The following is a 19,619-nucleotide window of genomic DNA, read 5'->3' as shown; positions in this document are numbered from 1 at the left end:
AGTTTCGGCTACTATTTTTAATCACTCTAATGGCAAAGAATCATACCATTCAGCCCTGCTAGCTAGCTGGTCCCTGAGTCCAATACCATCTACTTATTTGTTTTCTAATGATTAACTTTTCCTCTCTAGTTTTTAAGCATCAAGGGGTCCCCCTATGTCTGATTTATTCCCAGTTACTTAAATCTCTATAGCATACCCATTTATTATTAACATTTACTATCAACCCTACATTGGGATCATATTTTCCTGTCCAGGACCTAGGGGGCAAGGTGGGAGTTGGCTCTGGTCCAGGACTACGAGGGGGATACCAAAATCTACCTCCAATCATGTAGGTCAGCCATAGGGCCCCAAGAATATTGGCATAGGCCTATATTTTTTATTATTCTTTTCCTTATGACCTACTTTAGCAGAAAGGGCCTTTGGACTTTCAGGAATAGTTACTTGAGGTTTATTTAGATTAACTTTGACAAGGTTTTCATAAACTTCCTTAACTGTTTTTTCCTTAGAGAGTTTTGCTGTAATGCTTAACTGTTCATGAGAATCGGCTGAATTATTGCAGTTGTTGCAAGCTGACCTATTTTCCAGGATTGTTATGTTTTCCTGGAGAGTAATGTTAATTCGCCTAGACTCAATGGTCATATGAGAGGTGAGTAATATTCCAATTACAATAAAGCCAAACAAAAACCATTCAATTTCCAGAAACATGCTGCGCTCCCCCAGAGTTTTGTTGCCTTGTGCCATCTACCTCAGGAAGGCCTTGCCGTTTCATGAGTCAGGGGAGGGGGCAGCACTTCAGTACATGAGTAGTGAGTGATTTTGATTAAATTCCTAATTTTTTCTCTGTCCAGCTTTCTAGAAACATCTGCAGTTTTCCTTGGGGAAAAGAAGCATGTAAGATCAAGACACATTTCCCTTTGTCTATCTTCCTGCAGAGATTTCTGATGGCCAATATGGCCCCAAGGGGAAAGCAGGGAGTAAATGAACTCTCCCTCAGTTTCATTTTGTGAATTAATAAAAGTTACTAGTTCCCAGGGAAGTTTAACCAAATTCTTTCATGATTTCAAAAAAAACAATGAAAACAGTACAGATATCAATGAACAGGTGAATGAATTAAGAAACTGAGATATCCACACAGTGAAACAGATAGACACACAATAAAATACTCATTGATGAAAAGAATAAACTATTGATTCATGCAATGTAGATGAATCTTAAAATCTTAAATCCATTTTACTATGTGGAAAAAAAAAAAAAAAAAAAAACCTCCAGACACTGAATGTGATCTATTTCACACATTCTGAACATAGAAATACTATAGTGATGGGGAGCAGACCAGTGATTATCAGGACTTGGGGCCTGGGAATGGTGTGGTGACAAATACAAAGCCCAGTGGAAGTTTATATCAATGCCACCATTATGTACCACAAGTTGGTAGTAGATATCTTCTCCTGTGCCTTGTTAAAATCCATAGCTGTGCAACATACTAGTGCACAGCTGATCTATGTTAACTCTAAAATGACCTATGGTAATTCTAAATAAAGATTAGAGGGGTACAGAGATGACCAAAAAGGCATATAAACAATAACAAATGAACCTAATTCTATCACTGATAAACTACATAACCACACAGACAGGTGAGGAAGAAAGGAATCAACCTAAGTAACTTAAAACAATTTTGGATGGGATATTATAAAACCTAATGTTACCGCTGTTGACCGGTGACGAGTCCTTGCTTCCCCGATGTTGAAGAGTAACACCAAAGAAGCACGCAGAGGCAAGGTTAGAGTAGAGATTAGAAGTTTATTAAAGGACAGCAGAAAAGACTTCTCCCGGAGGAAGAAGGGGACCCAAGAGGTGGAATCCAGTTAGCGGGCAAATGTGTTCCCCTTTTTATAGGTTTGGTGATGGAATGTAGGTTGGAGGGCCTGAGGGGTGAGACACAGGTGGGCCAAAAGGGCAGGAAGGACTTTTGGGATGGGCTTATCACTTCTCTGGGATGGGCTATCTCCAAATCTGTTGGGGGCTATTCATTAATACTTCTTTGAGGTGGACTTTGGCCTAGGGCCTTTTCAGGACTTCATTAACATTCCATGAGTCATCCTGTGTTTTCCCTGAGTCATTCTCAGCATGGCCTCCATTTTAGATTTCACTCGGTATTAGACCCGATTTACCTAACTACACTGACTACCTAACTTTAAATCTGGCTTCACTAAGACAAAAGGAAATAAGAGCAAATATTGATATTTGCATGACTTGTTCTTTCAGCAAGTCCAGTTTCCAGCCTATTATGCCTACTGAGGGCTTCCTTCCATCCCTGGCTCCCTGAGAGTCCTGGATGGTCCTCCCTGGGATCACTGCCAGAATACCCCATTTGCCCTTTCATATGCTGCCATGGGCTTGTGAGAATCCCACCCAGGAAGGGTCACTCTTTCCCTGGAGGAGCTAGCTAATGCAGCCGACTCATGGGTCAAAGTGCTTCATCTCTGAGCAGTTCCAGTTGAGTCTTTCAAGGAGAGAATCCTTTTGTGTTTTAAGATGTTTCTAAGGAAAAAATGCTGAATAAACTGTGGTTGGTGATGGACTTTATCACCAGCACTTGTGACCAGGGCATTATTTTTTATTTCTATTTTTTAAAGAGAGAGAATTTTAATATTTATTTATTTATTTTGGTGGACACAACATCTTTGTTTGTATGTGGTGCTGAGGATCCAACGCCAGGCGAGCACACTACCCCTTGAGCCACATCCCCAGCCCAACCAGGGGCATTATTGAACCAGAATAATTGAAAGTCAAGTCGTATTGGGATTATGCGGAGAGAATAAAAATGTAAGCAAATGACTGATGATTGCACCTTGTTGAGTCACAGCCCACCTTGCTTTTCCACAATTCATTCTGTTTGTTGTGGTGAAACAACAATTAGTTCATTAGCACCCCACTGCTAGCTAGACTTGTCCTAACCAGGGAACTGCTGGGGCTCCCACCTGCTCTGGTTTTACATAACTGCTGGGACTCCCACCTGCTCTGGTTTTACATAATGAAAGCAAACATGGTTTTCTCTTTCTGTTAGCTGGAGATTTGACGATTTTTCTTACTACAAAGACTCATAATTTTTTCATACTTCACAGCATACAAATGTGTCTGCAGAGTAGACAACAAGCTCTTGGTGTTATTTATCCCAATCTCTGTTATTTATGCTGTTTACTTTCAACTAAACTGTAGTTTAATAATCAAAAGTTATGATACACAAAGCAGATTAACTCTATTTGGTCCCACATCATGTTTGTTCATACGGTAATAGAAACAGTTGGACTTATGAGTCTCATATTTTCCTCTTACTGAAGCCAGATTTAAAGTTAAGTAGTCAGTGTAGTTAGGTAAATTGGGTCTAATACCGAGTGAAATCTAAAATGGAGGCCATGCTGGGAATGACTCAGGGAAAACACAGGACAACTCATGGAATGTTAATGAAGTCCCAAAAAGGCCCTGGGCCAAAATCCACCTCAAAGAAGTGTTAATGAACAGCCCCCAGCAAACTTAAAGATAGCCCATCACAAAGAAGTGTCCCACCCCTCGTGCCTTCCAACCTACATTCCATCACCAAAACTATAAGAAGGGGAAACAACCGCACTTCCACGGATTCCACCTCTTGGGTCCCCTTCTTCCTCTGGGAGAAGTCTTTTCTTCTGTCCTTTAATATAAACTTCTAATTTCTACTCTGACCTTGCCTCGGCTTCTTTGGTGTTATTCTTCAACATCGGGGAAGCAAGGACTCGTCACCGGTCAACAGCGGTATCATTACCATCCTAATTTCTCCCATTTGGATGAGCTGATTTCTAATTTTCTAGTTACTCTAGAGAATGTCTGTTGTCTTCCAAAGTCACATGCAAATGGCTAGTAATCATTTTCTCCAACAAGATGGAAACAATCAGTGGTCATTAAGGTTTAATGAAGGACTGATTAATTCCTTGTATGAGTGAATGGATAAATTAATAATGGAGGAATTATTCGTCTCTAAAGTGACCTCTGACGTATCAAAGTTGTTTTAAATCTTTGTACTTCACAGTGTGTATTTCTTGCAGTCTACTCTTCATTTAATCTGTATAGGTGATTATAACTTGTTAAATAAATATAAAAATTTTTAAGCTATTTTAAACCATGCTGCAAACTTTTTATTGCAAAATAGTATCACAAACATAACAAAAATAACAGGATGTTATTATTACATTATAGAATTCCTCCTGCTTGCTGGGAAAAGAAATCTTTTTTTTTTTCCGTTTTTCACATCTCATAAGGAATCTGTAAACAATTTATTTATAAACAATAAAAATATTTGGCTGGAAAGTTGTGAGGTGTACAATGTCACAGAGATTTGTGAATTGATGTCCCTGTGTCCAGGATGGAAATGAAAGTAGATAGAAACTACCTCTTTTAAAGATAGAGGGCACTTTGAGCAAAAGGAAAGAACTTTTTTTAGTTGCTCTCATTATATCAAAGAAGACATTTGGTATTTGTTTTTTAGGGATTGGCTAGCTTCACTAAGCATAATCTGCTCTAGTGCCATCCATTTCCCTGCAAATTCCATGATTAGGAAGAGCAGGAAGAAAAGATTAACATTAAACAGAGACATGAGGTGGGAGGGAAAGGGAGAGAAAAGGGAAATTGCATGGAAATGAAGGGAGACCCTCATTGCTATACAAAATTACATATAAGAGGTTGTGAGGGGAATGGGAAAATAAACAATGAGAGTAATAAATTACAGTAGATGGGGTAGAGAGAGAAGATGGGAGGGGAGGGGAGGGGGGATAGTAGAGGATAGGAAAGGTAGCAGAATACAACAGTTACTAATAGGGCATCATGTAAAATTGTGGATGTGTAACCGAAGTGATTCTGCAATCTGCATTTGGGGTAAAAATTTGGAGTTCATAACCCACTTGAATCTAATGTATGAAATATGATATGTCAAGAGCTGTGTAATGTTGTGAACAGCCAATAAAAAAAAAAGAACGTATATCCATAAAAAAAGGTAAAAAAAAAAAGAACTTTTTTTTTCTTTTTCTTTTTTTGAAAAACTAATAGTTACAGATTACTGGAGAAATATGGATCACTGTATTTTGTGACCAGAAGACAAGTTCCCTGTTAGAAATTAAAGCTGAAGCCTTATCAAACAATCTGAGAGGACCCTTCTGCCCCCAAGCATATCTCAGCACAGCATGGGGGCACCCTGCCAGCAACTAGAAAATGTTTTCCATGTCAATGAAGCCAGATTTACAGATAGGTAGTTAGTGTAGTTAGGTAAATGGGGTCTAATTTGGAGTAACATAAATAAAATGGAGGCCATTATTAAGAATGGAATCCAGGAAAGCAGAGCAGCACTTGGGGAAATTGAAGTGTTAATGTCCCCCCCCCCCAGGGAGAAGGGGGGCCATAGCTGGTATCACGGTATTTCAAGAAATGAGGTGTTCTGCCCTTTTTATATGTCCTAGGCTTCCTTTGCTCCCCTGCCTTTCCCCCCTTATCTTTCTCCTTCCTGCATAAGTGATTAGGCCCAGGAATGCTCGGTGGGAGAGCATGAATTCTATATGGGGAAGAGGAGTGTGAGGGGAAGGGAGGAGGCAGGGAATTAGCAAGGATGGTGGAATGTGATGGACATCATTATCCAAAGTACATGTATGAAGACATGAATTGGGTGTCAACATGCTTCATATACAAACAGAGATATGAAAAATTGTGGTATATATGTGTAATAAGAATTGTAATGCAAAAAAGAGTACATGTATAAAGACATGAATTGGCGTGAACACACTTTATATACAAATATATGAAAAATTGTGCTCTATATGTATAATAAGAATTGTAATGCATTCTGCTGTCATGTATTTTAAAAAAAATAATTAAAAAAAAAGGTGGGGGGGGGCTGGGGATGTGGCTCAAGCAGTAGCGTGCTCGCCTGGCGTGTGTGCGGCCCGGGTTCGATCCTCAGCACCACATACCAACAAAGATGTTGTGTCCACCGAGAACTAAAAAATAAATATTAAAAATTCTCTCTCTCACTCTCTCTTTAAAAAAAAAAAAGGTGGGAAACAGGTGGGCTGAAGGGGAAAGGGCAGGATGGAGTAGCCAGAGACACATTAACAACCTTATAGCTCCCTGTAGAGAGGGGAAATTCCTGGGATAGGTTACCTTGGCAACAGGTTGGAGGGGTGGGGGCAGGTTCTTGGTAAGATCCCTCAGAGGACAGTCTCCAACTTCCCAGACTCACTCAAAATTGGCCTCCTTTACCCGACCTGACTCAGTTTACCTATCTACACTGACTGTCTAATTCTGGCTTCATTGGGATTACAGGCCTGAGCCACCATGCCCAGCTGCCTTACCATTTTGACAGGTATCATGAATATATTTTTCTTATTAATATGCGTTTTCCTCAGGAAATTTTGCACAGAAAGTAAATGACCTGAGGCAAAATCTTCTCAAAGTCTGAGTTAGATCTCAGGAGTCTCAGAATTTTAGGCAGTGATGACCTACTGTGGCAGGTACCTGAAATGAGAGCCCTGAAGGGAGGTGTGATATGACACTAAGGATCTGTCCTTGCTTTGAGGCCTGAGAATACCTGCTGCATTTGGCAGAAGACCCCTGGGTGGCAGAAGGGACACCTGTCTGAAAGAGAAGTGACAATTGTGGAAACTTTAAGGGTTTCAGACACATAACTCGTCTTCCACTGGAAACATCCATGTGATTTTGAAGCTGTTGACTGGTGGTCTCAGAACTTATTGAAAAAAGATGTGGATCTTCAGCCACCATTTAGGGACATCCTCCTGATGGAAATGAACCTCAGGAACACAGGTGAACTAGAGGTGGACAGAACATTAGTAAAACCCGCTAAAACTGAAACCCCAGCCCCAACCAAATGCAATTTTTCTTAGAATAATTGTAAATACCAATCTAAAATTTTAGAAAAGTAAATTTCAATATGTCCTTTGTGCCATATGGAAAGAGAACTTTGTATCTTAAACTTCCCTTTAGAAAGCTTGACATTATAAAAGCTCTTTCTGCTGCTGTGACAAGTATATAAATCTTTTAAAAAGCTGAATGAAACTCTTGCCAGTTTTTTTATCCAGGAGTCTTCCTGGGGATCTTTGGAGCCATCTTTTTGACATATAAATATCACAAAGGGTATTTCCCCACCTTTCCATCTCTGTTGGTCATGCTTATGTTGAGACAACATAACTGATAACCAAGACAAAACGCAGCAGTAGAAACAGTCAAAGAGGAGCCAGCTATGGACTGTGATATAGAAGGACTTTAAAACAACTGATCTATAGGTTTAAGAAGAAGTGAAGAAATAGAAGATTTTTATGAGTACTAGAATTTATACAAATCAAATGGATACTCTAGAAATAAAAAAAACATAAAAAACTATAACAGTAGATGAGTTTAATATCAGATTTTACTGGATTATAGAAAAAGAAGGCAGATGAATAAAAATATCTTAAATGAAACACAGAGAATATAAAGAAAGAAAAAAACAAAATCATAAGAGACATGCAGGAAATGCCCAACATTTTTAAAGATATGTGTCTGGAGTTGCAATAGGAAAGAAGACAACTATTAAAGCAGAAGCAATACTTAAAGAATTTAAAGTGATAGTAGCCAAGAGTGCTCAAGAACAGATTAACAACTCCATATAGAGACTTCTAGCTTGCCTTAAGTGGTATTCAAAAATAATTAATACCTTAATATATAATGCTTTTTAGAAGTATTCTTTGTCAAATTATTAATACCTTAATATATAATGCTTCTTAGAAGTATTTTTGGCCAGGACCTCAAAAATATCTAATGCCTTAATATTCTTAGAAGGAGACTTTGTCAAAAATAAATAACAAAAAAATCTTAAAAGCAGCATGCAAACAATTATTCAACATAATGATATATACATTTGTGATCACTTGATCAAGTCATTTAAAATTTTATTTCAAACGGGACTGCCAAACTAAAGAACAATCATTATCTTATTAGAAAGTCAGACATACAGACTTCTAAAAGACATTTTTCCTAATGAGTAAGACATTTGTAAGTTTGTTTCACCCATATGGATATGGAATTAAAGGGAGAATCAGTGGTGCAAAAGTCATTCCTTAGAGAGAGAAAGTAAAAATTTAAAACAAAGATGTTGTTAGATGAAAAAAAAATGTTATGCACAACTTGAAGTGGAGTCAGAGGCTGACTCTCCTGAAAAATTGGAGAGTTGGAGCTTTTTATCTCTCTGATTTATTTTTCAGTGCACCACTATAATTTATGCATTTTAAATTTTCACCAGACAAATGCCTCCTTAAATTGAATTGGGTATGAATGTGAGTGTACCTTCAAAGAAGAGAGTCCTATTAGCTAGTTTTCAATTTGAAATTATGAAAATATAAACTCTCTAAAGGCCATTGACTAACTCTTCTCTACATTAGCCAGCCTCAGTAACAGAGATGTCTCACTCCTTTTCAGTCCTCAAATTTGGCATCCACATTTTCATAAAATCTGATGTATATTAATTTTTTTGAGGAAATGGGGATTTGCTATAAGTAAACTACAATCACTGTTATGAGACACCTATCTTCACCATGACATCCTAAAAGTAAAGTTGGCAAGGTCAAAATTAGTTGGTTGAAAGTAGCATGGACAAAACTGAGATCAAGGTGCCACCTCCCCCTTGCACTTGAGAGGCTTCATTTTTGCCTGAATTTTAAGTAACTAACACAACATACTAACTTCATAGCCCTTGACATGACTCTAAAAATGCTGAGAGTTCTTCCTGCCCACCTACCTCACTAAAAAAAACCAGTACATTTTCCAATTTATTCTCTTTTAAGCAAACTTTTCAATTTCTGTATTTCTTTTGAATCTTTTTCAAAAAATATTTGTGAAAGTCCAGAAACATTATTTTGCATTATAGATATGACAAGAATCAGGCAGAATACAATTGAAAATATGTCTATGTGTCTTACTACTTTGTTACTTTAGACAGTTAATTTTCTTGAGCTTCAATTTCTAAAACTGTAATAAAAATATAAGACCTCTAAACCTGTGTGCCTATAATGAGGATTAAATGAGATAGTATTTACAAAGCTTTTCATATGTAACTAATATGGAATAAGTGAGCATTTGTATTCCTATAGGACAGAATAGGAACCAGCTCTCATTCATTAACTCTTTATATAAATAATCTTATTTTGTGTTTGCATTCTAAATGCCTCACTGTTTATATGACAGTTTCTGTATTTTAGCTCAACAATTCTATTGCTGTATTCCTGGACTCTCATAGGCTTATGGTTTCAGTGAGCTCTTTGGACTATTCAGTTGATTCAGTGCCAGGTTTCAGTGTGTCTTGTTTGTAAAGACCTATCTGTGTATTACAAATCTTATGACTGTGGCAGTGTGGGACAACAAATGGTTCAAGACTAGAATTGCCATTGAGGCATACTTGGTGAGGGCCATGCCTCACCAAGGGCCACTCAGGAGACCCCTAGGGTGAGGTGTCCATGCAGAGGAAGGGAGGGGAACTGTGGCCAAGCTCCTTTATGTGGTTTCTATGGGAAGGAACAGATGAAGGAGAGGAAGCTGATTTAGGACAAGTTTGAATAATGCCAGTGGGCTCTGGGGCACAAGGGCTGTCCCTAGTGGTCTGTTACCTGACCCTGGGGTGATGAGGGAAATAATAGCCCAGAGTATGAGAGCTCAGAAAGGGAGGAGGTTGGTTATGGACTAAGTTGTGTGCTCAGGAAGGGAAATGGACAAGCCTCTGGCCAGGACCTCAAAACTGGCTCAAGACAGTGTTTCAGACATCCCAAAAAATATTCTACACTCTATTATGTGTATCCATGAGAAAGACAGTCTCATCACATGATGCAGATAGCTCCTTGTGTGAAGGTAGGTTGCTGAGACATGGAACTCTGAGCATGTTGTATAGCTGTGGCCTGGGGTCCTCTGGCTGACCCTTCACTTGGGAGGACATTGGCCAACAGTCACTATCACAATGTGCCACATAGTTCCATAATGTCATTCAATTTCATGGGCTAGAGAAAGTAGCAGCAGTGTGAAGAAAGGATGCAGGTAGATCTTTACCTCAGAGGATATATGAATTTCTCTCTGGATCTTACATAGCTGGACCACTCAAAAGAGCATGGAGGCTGGAGGCATGATTTGTGAAACTCTCAGGGAAAAGTACTTGTTCATGAAGACAGAATTGTGTTGATATGATGGTGTTATTCCTGAGTGTCAGGCAGCAAGCTGTTGTCTGTATAGCTCCCCAGCAACAGGATCAACAAAACTGAGTGGACTCTTAATCATATCGAAAGGAGCCACATGTGGAGATCATTCCAAAGTAGCATGTAATTACCTACACAGTTTAGCTCTGACACTTACAAAGAGGCTTATGGAAGTGAGTGAAAGAATAAGAAGAGAAAATTCAAACATCTGAGTCCCTTTATCTTAGTCCTCCAGGGCCTACCTATCCAGTAGGTACACTAGTCAATGAAATGGTATAATTTTTCTTTCTTTCTAAATCAGAAGAAAAATGAAGCTGTCATAATGATGAATATATTGTAATAAATCAGGCCTGAGTTATATTTGTCTTTTTGCTGATGCAGTGATAAAGTATAACCTGTAATATTATTAAATGAAGAAAAATGCCCACATGGCAAAATTACCTGTTAGAGAGAATAATGTATTCCCCAAAGATGTCTGTGTGCTATGTCTGGAACCTGTGACTCTGGTAAAAGGGACTTTACACAGCAAGTTAAGAATCTTAAGGTAGAACAAAAATAGTGAATTATCCAGGGTGGTTCAATGTGATCACAAGAGTCCTTATAAGACAGAAACATGTCAGAAAGAAGAGAAGTGATGACAGATGCAAAGGGTGTAGTGACTTCCTTTTTAGGTGGAAGATCTGGTCATAAGCCAAGAAAAGCAGGTGGACTCTGAAAAGGGTGAGAAACAGCTTCTTCCCTGGAGCCTCCAGAAGGAAGGCAGCCTTGTGGACATCTTGATTGAAGGTCAGAAAACTGGCTCCAGGATTCTGAACACTAAAACTGTAATATAAGAAATTTGTTTTAAGTCACTACGATCATGGCAATATGGTGCAGCCACGTTAGGAAATTTACACACTTGTGAAGTTATATAATCATCTTGGGTAAATCCCTTAGACAACCTGACTTGTATTTCCTCCTCTGTCTAACAAGGAGATTGAGTATGCAAATGTCACTCACAAAGTTAGATTATTTCAGTGGTTATACATGTAGAATAAACTAATGCTCCAGTCGGAGTTAGAAGAAGGAAATCATGCATCTGTGACAACCTGGTCATAGCCTGATCAAAATGTGTTCAGAAAATGATATGAAAAAGAATCATAGAGTCCCCTTCAAAGCCCTTACAGACTTGAAAATGACAATGTCAGATTATTGAAACTGGAAACAAACTTGGAAAAAGTTCATATTTTATTGCATAATTATGTTTACCAATGCAAGTCTTTAAAGTATAATTGCTATCTGTATGTAGAAAATGAGTTATGAGACCAGGCAGAATACATGTCATCATACATGGTCTTTAGAAGAAATTGTTTTGAAAGAGAGAGCACATTGTTTTGGATCAAAGGTGTTAAATTATTACAAAATCAAATCCTTTAATTTTTTGGCTTGAGTGTGTGAAGCCTATCTGGTTTCACTTGATAAAATGAGAAATGTTTGCTTATTTAAATATATGTTCATATTTAAATATACACTTAAATATATTTATATTTTATACTTAAATATTTTTATATTTAAATATATATATATATATATATATATTTAAATATATATAAACACATATATTTATATACTTTCTACCCCTTTGGGGAAAAAGATGGCTTCACTCAGTTTTCTCTGTAATCTCACTTTTTTCTCAGAATCAAGGTGGCACTGGGTTTTTGTCTTGATAAAACCAAAGACAAAGCATTTAGTGCATCAGGCTCTTTATCTGCCACATGTGCATCTGTGATGCAGACAGACAGTAAGCTGAGCACAACATGTTTTCACAAGTAACTCAAACATCACCCTTTCATCACAGAAAAAAACAATAAAATGTATAATTGCTCTCTTTTAGTCATAAATGGAGGTAAAAATCAAAAGACACCAGCTGGAAATATTTAATTTGCTTCAGAAAAAACAATCCTCAATGTCAAAATAATTCTCAAATCTTGAAATTCAGGGCTATGAAAAACATTAAAAATAGCATTTTAGGGGCTGGGGTTGTGGCTCAGCGGTAGAGCACTCACCTCTCACACATGAGACCCTGGGTTCGATCCTCAGCACCACATAAAAACAAATAAACAAAAATAAAGATATATTTTAGAGAAGCATTTTAAGTATCCCCCTCTTTTTTAAAAAATATTTTGTTTAGTTGTAGTTGAACACAATACCTTTATTTTATATATATATTTATTTTTATATGGTGCTGAGGATCGAACCCAGCGCCTCACATGTGCTACGCAAGTGCTCTGTAGCTGAGCCACAATCCCAGCCCAGTACCCCCCCCCTTTTTTCTTTTCTTTCTTTTTTCTTTTTTTCAGTATACACATTTATTATAGAAATCTCCTTCCAGTATGGGTAGTGTCTTGGTCCCAGATCCACTGGTACAAAAAGAAAAGTTTTAACACTAGGTAAAAGGGGTAGGGGAACCCCCGGCTCAGAAAGTCACAGACAGGTATCATAGAAAACACAGCTTGTGTTGTTTAAAAAGTAGTGAATGGAAGGAAAGCCAAGGAGGATGTGACGAGGCCTGTGGCCGTGCCCAGAGGTCACCTCAGGATTGGACTGGCATCTACCAGATACCAGGTTCAAGCACCAAAACATCCTAGGATGCAGCATACCCAATGGCTCTGCCCCTTGTTAGCCTCCTACAGGGCCTCCTGATTGGGGATGATCAGCACAGAGAGGGATAGAGTATCCCACCCAGAATTTAATCCTTCCAAATGTGGGCAGAAATCCAAACTGCCCTGGTTTGAGGGGTGGCAGGGATTTCTATTCACAACAGAGTCTCCTGACTACCCACCAAAAGGGTCCTAAAACCCTATATGGTCCATTGTGGAAGGGGGTGGACCTGAATAGAACAGGTTGGGCAGGGGGACAGGAATGAACCCAACTAGGATGAGCTCACAGTTTCCCTTTTATAAAATGCCTAGTATTGGGCAAAGACAGTGAATACTAAAATCACAACTGTAAACAGAAATGGAGGAAGGGGATTGGAATCCCTATTGCATCATTCACTCTCCTTGAAGCTGGCTGAAGTCCCCCATTCCCCATTGTGAGAGAAGCAAGGTAGCAGACACATTCCTGGGTCCTTGGGGAGCCAGGGACCTTGGAAGATCAGGTTGGCGCCCAACCGAGCACTGAGAGCAACCACATCCCAGGGCTCAGCAAGGTCAGCTGTGTGCTCCCAGGACTGGAGCCATGCCCAGACCAACAAGGTTCAAATCAGAAGGGGTAAGACCAGTGTCTGTGGGGCCTGGGGGTCAGAACTGGAAGATAGTGCAGATCACTTAAAGGAGCCTTTAGCTGGGGGCAGGTACAGGAAGTCTGGTAGTATCTTTAGAAGGGGACAGCAAGAATCTGGAAGACAGAAAAGAGAGACGAAAAGACAGACATGACACAGAAAGAGAAAAAGAGTCTCATTAACGAGGCAAGCACAGAAAAGCAGGAAGAGAAAGGTGAGGGCATATGATGTCCCTTCCTCCAAGTACCCTGGCTTCAAGGCTCATTTCCAGCCAACCTGCACTCCTTCTATGACATGGTAAGGAACTACTACCAGTGTCCAAGATCCCCTTCTACCAGGACCCCAAGGACTAATGCAGGTCACACCTGGAAATGACCTGTGCCAACACTGCAGCTAGTTTCCTTGTGGTCCCAGTCATTAACTATCATAACTAGCTGATCCCTGCCCTGAATATCTTCACCAATTGCTTCAAGAGTCCCCTAATCATCAGTAAAAGCACTCCCCATACCTGCTGGACACAGGGGGTGCATTGAAACTCCCGGAGTGCCAGACTGGAGCCTGGCTGGGGGCCCTGTAAGGCATGTGGCCCACTTAATAGCAGCAGGCATGGAGGAAGGATGAGTGTAGTGGGCCCCCATAAGGGAGCATAGGCCCAGTCCTTCCAGGGCAAGGTTCTTGTGGCCACTGCGCTCACCAGTCAGGGTGATACTGGTGGATAGGGACATCCATAGCAGAGGGTTCTGGTGCACCTCTGGACCCTCAGCAGCCTCCAGGGGCAGGCCACAGGGCTTGGTATGGGTGGCAAGGGTGTGGGGGTTCTTGCTGCCGAGGAGGGGGCTGCTGCTGTCAGCTGCATACATGGGTGGTGGGCCAGGGAGCATGGCGAGGAGGAGCCCACGGGGGGGGGGGGTGTGGTCCTGGGACCTCAGCTGCAGGTAGCGGCTCCCCCCAGCCTGCCCCGGTCCAAGGAATAGTCCAAGGGGAAGTCCCCACATACAGGTGGGAGGGGGGGGGCTTCCACGGGAAGCAGGAGCAGCTGAGCTAGGCCTGGCGACCAGGGGAGGGTCTGAGGACCCTGCGGTGCGAGAGGAGAAGGCAGGGGTGGTTGGGGGCGCTCATACAGCACCTCATTGCTCTGTCAGACTGGTGGGCCAGTGGCAGGGGGAGCCAGAGGAGCAGGCAGAGAGCCAGCTCCCCCAGCAGCATTCCAGTCCATCAGCAGGGCCTCAAAGCTGTTGCTGCAGCCAGTGAGAGCTGCAAAGAGGGAGGCGCGATCTGAAGCAGGGCGCGCCCAGGGGAAGCCCATCTGCGAGTCCTGGCTGCTAGACCGCTGTTGAGAATGGAGGCCTTCGGGCTTGCAGAGCTGAGGGCCAGCGCCCCAAGTGGAAGGCACACTTCGCCCCTCAAAACTTTGGAGGCACTCCGAGGCAGCGAGCGTGTGGGGCTGATGATGCTGGTCATAGAGTTCCTCCTGCTCTTCAGATCCCCATAAAGATCTAATGGAGGTGGTTTCCACGGGGCTTGCCGCTCAGGGTTCCCCCCAGATACTGCTTGCAGCTGGTCGCAAGCCTTTGGTGGCGAAGGGTGCTTTGCCAGAGAGAAGCAGCCACGGGGTTCCTCATTATCATGGCTGGCCCCAGACTCTGAGAGGGAGCTGCTCTCAGAGTGCAGAACTTCATCTTCTTGGCTGAGCTGAGCTAGGCGTGTACCCAGGCAGACTCCCTGGGTGCTCTTGCAGACAGCGGCAGTGGCTGCGGAGGGAGAACTGGGAGACCAAGGCGGGCCCGGACGCCCCCCCCACTGCTCCTCCAACACGGGCAGCCTCCTCAGTGTATCCGCCTATAATTGGCGCCAGCGTCGCAGCTGTTCACCACATAGCTCAGGGGCTGGGGCCAAGCTTAGGACAGCGGCTGCGGATCTGCTGTAGCACCTACACCTCCGGTTCCAGCTCCTCAACAGGGCTCAAGGAGTGGTGCTCTGGGTTGGGATGCAGTGGAGGGTAGGCACGGGCTGCCCGGGTCCACCGCGCACCAACTGGGGCCGTTCACCAAGTTTCAGTGGGCACTAAGTGCGCAGCTGGCCAGTAAGCTCCGCCTCCTGGAGACACACTTTTCGGAGATCCTGAAATTTCAGGCTCAGGGCCTCTTGCAGGACTCGCTGCCGGTCAAGCAGCGCCTCCCCCTCCCCCTCAGACGCTCTGAATCCACCAGGGGGGCAGCCTCACCGAAAGGGCTGCTGGAGCAGTGAAGTTAGGAGAGCTGATCAGCTGACCTTTGACTTCCATCCTGGTGCTGTCAGGAGGCCGTGGCTGATGGTGGACAAGGCATTGGTTCTCTTCCCATTGAGTGGGAACACAGCAAGTGGGAAGCTGGGCAGACTTACAGGTGTAAGTCTGTAAGTCAACTTACTCAGAGGCCCATGAGCCACAGCCAGGAGTCTTACCTAGGGTCCTTGCACCGTGGCGTAGGCGGGGTCCGTGTAGGCCAGCAGGAATAGTGGGCGCCGGCTCCCTTGCTGAGCCCTGCTAGTCCCCTTCCGCGCTCTTCTGGTGAGCCGCATTGGGCCCCGCGACTGTTATCCGTGGAGGCAAGATGCGGAGCGTGCTGAGGATGGGAGAGGTGTACTGGCCCCTCCGCGGGCTGCGGACCCCCGACCCCCACCTTTAACTCAGTGCATCCGCTCTCAGCAGCACCACCATCTCCGCCGCTGAGCACTCAAGCCTGAGGGAAACCGGAGTGGAGCGCCAGACCACTGCAGCGGCGGAGACGAAGTGCCACCTTTTTAAAATTTTTAATATCCCAGAACTAGTGAAGAGTGGATAGAGCTCGTTTAGTTGTTTATCAAATACTTTTCTGATAAATATAATGTTCTGCAAGAAAGTTCAATCCGTGGACATCTAATTAATTTGTTATTGAATTATAATGCTAGAAATAATGAATATTTGATAGTCAAGATGACTTTTAGGAGCCAGATAAAATTCCAATTTATAGTATTGCACTAACACTCAAAATTAAATAGACATAACAGTGAAAGAAAGTATTCTCTTAAAAGCAATGGCATGCTTAAGTCAATGTCTTCGTAAATTTTAGAATTTCAGTTATGGAAGATTCTTTACTTAAATTTTCAGCACTAAAATATTTATAAGCAAAATCAGAAAAAAAATGGGAAATTAATTTTAGTATTTAGGATGTTGCAGTATTCTCTGGAAATGTTATTCTGCATTTACCAAATTTCTTTCAATATGTGACATTTCTATGTGAATAACATGACAGGAAAACTGACAGAAATTAACACATAAAAATGGACATTCACTTAAATGTCATTCTTGAAGACAGATCCTGAGGGATGAGTTTGTAGAAAATGATTAATAAATGTTCAACAAAATTATAGTAAATCATTAAGATGCTGCAATTAAGGGTCACACATTAGGGGCACCAAATGGTCCATCAGGTGACAGATGCATACTGCTCATCCAGGCTCGAGCCACAGTCCATATGTACCCAAACAGAAATTTACCAATTGCTCCCACCAGTGGAAATCTTGTGGTAAAAACAAAGAATTAGAGCTCATGTTCCCATGCAGTGATCAACAACTGGGAAAGATAACTTTAAGAAGATTTTTTTAAGTTATTGCAAAACAACAAAACACTTTCAAGGTATTAAAAAGCATTTGAGAGAAAATTGTGAGATCCCACATAAAAAGCAATATTTGAGCTCAGAATACAAATCTGGAGTCCAGAAAGCCTAGGACTATGGGACCAGCACATCTGTAAGTGAGGCAGAGAGTAAATGAAGTAATGTGAAGCAGTACAAGTGGGTGGAAATCAAGTTAAAAGGCCTGTCATTACCCGTTAGCACATGTGTGTTTGAAAACTACCCAAGGTCAGAAAAGAACCATCTGACATGATGAAGTGATCCCTGACCCTGACACAGGGGCAAGAACAATGTCCATTTCTTCCATCAAGAATGAAAAACAGATGAACCATGATATATAGATGGCAAAGAACCATGCTTAATCCTGAGCAGTGGGGAAAAATTAACAGAGGATAAAATGATTTTCAAGTAATTATTGTGTCCCAATCCAAAGTTCAATATTTGCATATTTATAGGAATACCACATTATCCAACACACACAAAAAAAAAAAAAAAAAAGAAAAAAGAAAAAAGAAAAACTAAAACTGCCAAAAAAATCATCAGGTATGCAAACAAGGAGAAAATAGAAGGATAATCAGTAGAAAATACAATCATTTAAAACTGACAAAAATTAGAAGATTATAGCATTACTGAAGAAGGCCATAAAAAAGTTACGATCAAGTCAAAGAAGATATCAAAAAAATACAAGGTGAAATTTCATAGATAAAAACTAAAATAATATAAAATAATAAAAGTACACTGTGTAGGACTAAGAGCAGATTTTAAAAATTAGCAGGAATGAAATAAACATAAAAAGAATGAATGTGAAGTCACAGTGGTAAATAATATTTGTGCAAGACAAATGTGATAATAGAAGCTTACCCAAAATATGCAAAGAACTGTTCAAGCTCAACACAAACTTATACACACAATGACAACAACTACCACCTGATTAAGTAATGAGCAAAACCATCTGAACAGACATTGTATTAGAGAAGATATATAGATGGCAAAGTAACATATGATAAGACATTCAACATTATTCATCAATGGGAAATTGCAAATTAAAATAAAATGAGGTACCATTATGCACTTATTGGAATGGCAAAAAATCCAAAACACAGATAAGACAAAATTCTGGGAGAATGTAGAGCAACAGGTACTCTCGTTTTTTACTGGTGGGATTGCAAAGTGGTACAGTCATTCATCAGTTTGTCAGTTTATTATAAAACTAAACTCCACCCATATAAATGTGACATTTTAGAGAAAATGCATAAATTTCATGAAAAATAGAAACTATTACAACTCCCCCAAAAAGAAATAGGTAATTTTGAATGTCCTACATCTATTGAGGAAATTTAATTCAGAATATTAAAAACATCTGAAAGAGAATATTTAGCACCAAATAGTTGCACTGAAAAATTTTACCTAATGTTTAAAGAAATAACAACAGTCTACATAGTCTCTTTAGAAAATAAATAGGAGAGAAAACTTCTGAATTAATTTCATAAAGCTAGTATTTTCCTGATGTCAAAAAGAGTATTCAAAGAAATCGATAGTCCAATAACTCTCATGGACATAGATGTACTAATTGTTAACAAACATTGGCACTCAGAATTCAAAAAAATAATAAAAGAACTATATACCATGTCCAAATGGGGTTTTTCTAGTAATTTCACTCCTGGGCATTAATCTCAGTGATACTAAAATTTAATCCATGCAACAATTTGCACATGGTTGTTCACAGCAATTTTATTTGGAGTAGCCTCAAAAAGGCAATAACCAAAATGTTTCTGAATAAGTGAATATATAAACTAAGGTACATCAATACTATAGAATACTACCCAGTGTTAAAAAGGGATGAACTATTGATATATGTAAATATTTTAATGGACCTCAAAGAAATTATGCTGAGTAACAAACAACAACCTCAAAGTTGTCATATACTATACCTTTACAGGATCATGTGCCACATGATAACTTTTTAGTCAATAATAGATTGCATATATGATGGGGACCACCTTCTAAAACCCACAATCCAGTTGTGCTAGGGAAGTGGGACAGGTTTCCAAGTGTTCAAAGAAGATACCCCGAGATGGGAAGTGAGATATAAGGTTTGTTGAGAGATGCTTATAGGGAAGCTCCAGGGGTAATATCTGAACCTTGAGATGCTTTGCCAACTAACACCTCAGATCCTCCCGATGTAATTCCAGAAAAAAAGCATCTCTGTCCCTCTTGAGGCTTTGTTCAGTGGCAGCCGGCTGACCAAGTGGACTTTCCTCTCCACAGAGCCCTCAGTTCTGCATCACTTACCACATGGAGAGGGGTTTTGTAAGTCAGGCTACAGAAGCAGTGAGAGTACTAGTTTGTCTTGTGCAGTTGAGACAGGCATCACAAAGAGCATGGCACATAAACAAGAAAGCAGCTTTCCACAGGTAACACTAAAGTGAGCACATTCTTTGGAAACCCAAGTAA

General features: G+C 40.8%; 1 pseudogene across 1 annotated transcript; it reads right to left on the bottom strand.

Annotated features, from left to right (window-relative positions):
- Positions 1-13,998: 13,998 nt before the first annotated feature.
- On the bottom strand, positions 13,999-15,820 carry LOC308631815 (coiled-coil domain-containing protein 120-like; annotated as a pseudogene). Its single transcript has one exon. The product of its transcript is annotated as a coiled-coil domain-containing protein 120-like (transcript).
- Positions 15,821-19,619: the final 3,799 nt, after the last annotated feature.

The sequence above is a fragment of the Spermophilus citellus genome, assembly GCF_964194105.1.
Source record: "Spermophilus citellus genome assembly, chromosome: 12".
Lineage (NCBI taxonomy): Eukaryota > Metazoa > Chordata > Mammalia > Rodentia > Sciuridae > Spermophilus > Spermophilus citellus.
Note: the sequence above shows the minus strand (reverse complement) of the source record. Positions and strands in the feature narration are given on the sequence as shown.